Source organism: Quercus robur, chromosome 4, assembly GCF_932294415.1.
Source record: "Quercus robur chromosome 4, dhQueRobu3.1, whole genome shotgun sequence".
Taxonomy (NCBI): Eukaryota; Viridiplantae; Streptophyta; class Magnoliopsida; order Fagales; family Fagaceae; genus Quercus; species Quercus robur.
In genome coordinates this window covers 45,839,987-45,843,689 of record NC_065537.1, presented here as the reverse complement: position 1 = coordinate 45,843,689, position 3,703 = coordinate 45,839,987, and the positions used below count along the sequence as shown (strand labels likewise).

Genomic DNA, 3,703 nt, shown 5'->3' with positions numbered 1-3,703 from the left:
TTAGATATGGGCTTGGATAGGTCAGTAGGTTCTACTATAGGTAGGTAGATACTTTAGGATCAAGTAATATTTCTTGTACTCGTAAACTCAATATTTGTTAGTGGATTATTCAAGGAGTGGTGACCTAAATATCACTCATTGAGGTTATTCCTGCAAAGGTTTTCCTATCATATTTAAATTGCCTATGTCAAATTTATTTTCTACTACACTTAACTCTAGACTAGCAATGTAGTTGTACCTTCAATTGGACATTGCATGTAATAGGACCAATTAATCAACATGAAATAGGAACACCCAAGAAAATTGGAAATATCTAGTTTTTTTTTTTTCTTTACCTAGAGAAGAACATGTTAATTAAGTTTGGAAGAACTATCCTATCCACATCCATCTCCAACATCTCTTATTCATAAAAATATTTTCATTATCATCACTAGAAAGAAGTTCTAGTGAAATACTATGGTACATGGGAAGTATACAAGATCTCAATGATTCAACTAGAGAATATTAATAATCAAATGTGTTTTTTTCCTGTTTGAGGACCTATAGAATATACAGAAATGTTATCAACAAAGAGATCAAGGCAATAGAAAAGAATGATAAATGGAAGTAACAACCTTGTTGTATGGAAGAAAGGCTATTGATGTTGTAACATCCTAGTCAGAGAAAAAACCAAAAAGGAGAAAGGCCAGATTTTTATGGGTCTCATATGCTCCCACCTACCCCACCCTTCCCCACCACTCATTTTCACTCTATCTCTTTATCTCTTTGACCGGCCAAAGCTCCTCACTTCTCCTCACTTCTCGTTTCTTTTTTTCTTTTTCATTTTCTGTCTAACACTCCTCTTCACTCCCTCAAACTCTCCTACTGGTACCTCCATACCATGATTTCCACCATCATTTTTCCAGCAATGTCACTGGAAAATCCTTAGGAACCTCTAAGCATCTTCATCCCTTTTATTTGAGGTAAAAGTTTCTATTCTTTTTGGTGGGTTTTACACTTTTGCTTGAGGTTATTTTTATCTAAGCTTTAATAATGATACCCATGTGATTTATGAGCATTGGAAGTGATATTTATGTGTTTATATGTATGAGTTTTGTATTGGTGGAATTATTTGATGGGTGGGTTTATGGTTTGTGCTAATGGTAGCTATCTAAGGTTTATTTATGGTGGAAATTTAGGGGTTTTGAGTTATAACATATGATGGTTGGTAAATCTAATTTTCCATTGCTATTGGGTTTATTTGGAGTTAGTTGAAGTTTTAAATTTCTTGTCTTTGAGGATATTTTGATTTTGCTTTCATGGGTCTCTTGATGATGTAGTGTAAATCTTATAGAAGCTAGTCATAATGTTGGAGATAATATTGAATGGGTTAACTTTATAAATTGGAGTTTATGTCTTGTGAATTAATTTGTTGAGAAACTTTGGAAGTGGAATATATTATTATTGATGAGGTTAAATCCTAGGCTTGCCTAATTAAGTACTTAGTTGGTAATTCATAAATTGTAGCTAGATACAATTTCAAGCTCTATGCTTGTTGTGATAAGTTTGCTTGATATTGTTTAGGTTCTAGCTAATCTCCTTTGGAGCTTGGAGAATTTGGCATTTGCGAGGTGCGAGGTAGGTAGCTTTTTAATGAGATTTTTGAAAAATAACCATGTTGCATAAATGTTGTTTTTGGGTTAGACACGCTTTTGGAAGCTACCTATGGAAACTATATTTTCCTAAAAACTAACGTGTCGTAACCTTAATATATATATATATATATATATGATTATGTATGAAAATGCATCATATTTGGTATTGCATTTGGGGAAATGCATGAATTGTTGATATGGAAAAGCATGCTATCCTCTTGCTGAGCAGGCAAAGATTTACCTCCTAATGAGCATCTTTTATTTAATCTTTGATAAGGAAATCATGGATTTCATGGTATATTAGAAAATTTAAAGATGCTTATCTTGTCTTGTTATTTGGGAAATTGATAGAAAATCTTTTGATAAGAATGAAGTTGAAAATCTTACAAACTTTGTATAAGTTAGATTATTTTAGGTTTTTCTAAAATTACCTAGATATAAACTATGTATTTGAAAGTACATGTATACCTGTGAGCTTTATGTTATTTTAACCTTATACCATGTGTGATTTTTCGATGATCACCCGATTTGGTTTCCATAGTTTTTGTGACAATGGAATCAGATCTAGGTTAGTGCCCTTTTACTTTTGATAATGCGTTCTTTCCTGCTGCCCATGGGGGAAAGAGGTTCCTTGATTGTGTGTGAGTGAGGCTGCTACCTATGGGGCCAAAAGACCACATGCAAAAGAGATCCTATTTGACACGCTCTCCCTGTTGCCCACGGGGTTAGAGAAAAACCTTGAGAGTATGGGTAAGGCTGCTGTCCATGGGGCCAAGAAACTGCATACCAGGGAGGACAATATCATGTCAGTTATGAATAAATGGTTCCCCTAACCGATCTATGCGGTAGTGTGGTATATTTGTGATAATTTACATTATGTTAAATATTATGGCTTTAGAAATTATATTGTTGGTGCTCATATATTATAGCATATAATTTTAAGGTATTTCTATTGAGAAATTTTGTGTTTCATTATTTAATAATTCTTGTCATATTATTATTATTGAAAATGAAACTTGCATTTTCCCCACCCCCATTAATTATGCTACTTACTGGTCATTAGCTCATCCCACCCTCTAACAGTTTTTCAGATTTATTAGCTATACCTTAGATATGGAGCTTACACCATTGATCATGATTGGAGTGCTATTTTAAATTTTGAGACTTTTGCTGTAGATGGTTGATGACTCGATCTTGCTATGTTCAACGAGGCTTTAATTAATTCTATTAGAGGTTGGTCGCTTTAGATTTGTTAGCCTTAGGCATGGTAGGCCTAGAATTGATGTTAAGGTTCCTTATTCTTGGTAAGATTGTGTAATCCAATTAGAATTTTGTAATATATTCTTGTATTATATGGAGGCATATGATTTTAGTTATTGTTCGTAAATGTGTTATAGAACTCTGACTTATAATGTGGAGATTTTAGTATAGTTATATATACTTATTCTGTGGAAAAGAAAGGAAAAGAAAAATCTCCTATAGTTTGAATTGTTCAAAATGGAAAAATCTATAGGTACCCTTCAGATGCTTTCTCATGCTTTGGACCCTTTTGGGTTTAGGGTGTGACAGATGTACAATGGTGTATAAGATGAAAAAAAAAAAAAAGGAAAAAAAAAAAAGAAAAAGAAAAGAGGTAGAGAGATATATACCAAGAATGGTACACCCAGCATTGGGTATTAATTGGGATGAGATATTTGCTTTAGTTTCTTGTTTGGAAATTATACCACTAATAATTACTAGAATAGCGTAAAAGAAATATATAGACATCAAAGATATGATAAATATGCTTTTTAAATGCTTATCTGGCAGAAGAAGTGTGTTATGTATATTTAGACCCCTGTAAACTCAGATTGTTTAACCTAATTAATTAACCAAGTTGTTACTTAGGTTTATTATGCAGATCTAATTTAAGCAATAACAATCATTTCACATAAAGCGGAAAAGTAAATAAGACATGCAATATGATGACCCAGGAAAACTAATGAAACTGTCCAATTTCAAGGTAAAAAACCTAGGGAGGATTCAACCTAAACAATCCACAAGGCAACCATTCACTAACAGAATGTAAG

The 3,703-nt window shown here is 32.9% G+C and overlaps 1 long non-coding RNA gene across 1 annotated transcript; it reads left to right on the top strand.

Annotated features, from left to right (window-relative positions):
* The first annotated feature begins 813 nt into the window (after nt 1-813).
* Nucleotides 814-3,021, top strand: LOC126722262 (uncharacterized). Its single transcript, XR_007653989.1, has 3 exons — nt 814-962; nt 1,564-1,617; nt 2,718-3,021. It is a non-coding gene; the product is annotated as an uncharacterized LOC126722262 (long non-coding RNA).
* The last annotated feature ends 682 nt before the right edge of the window (nt 3,022-3,703 follow it).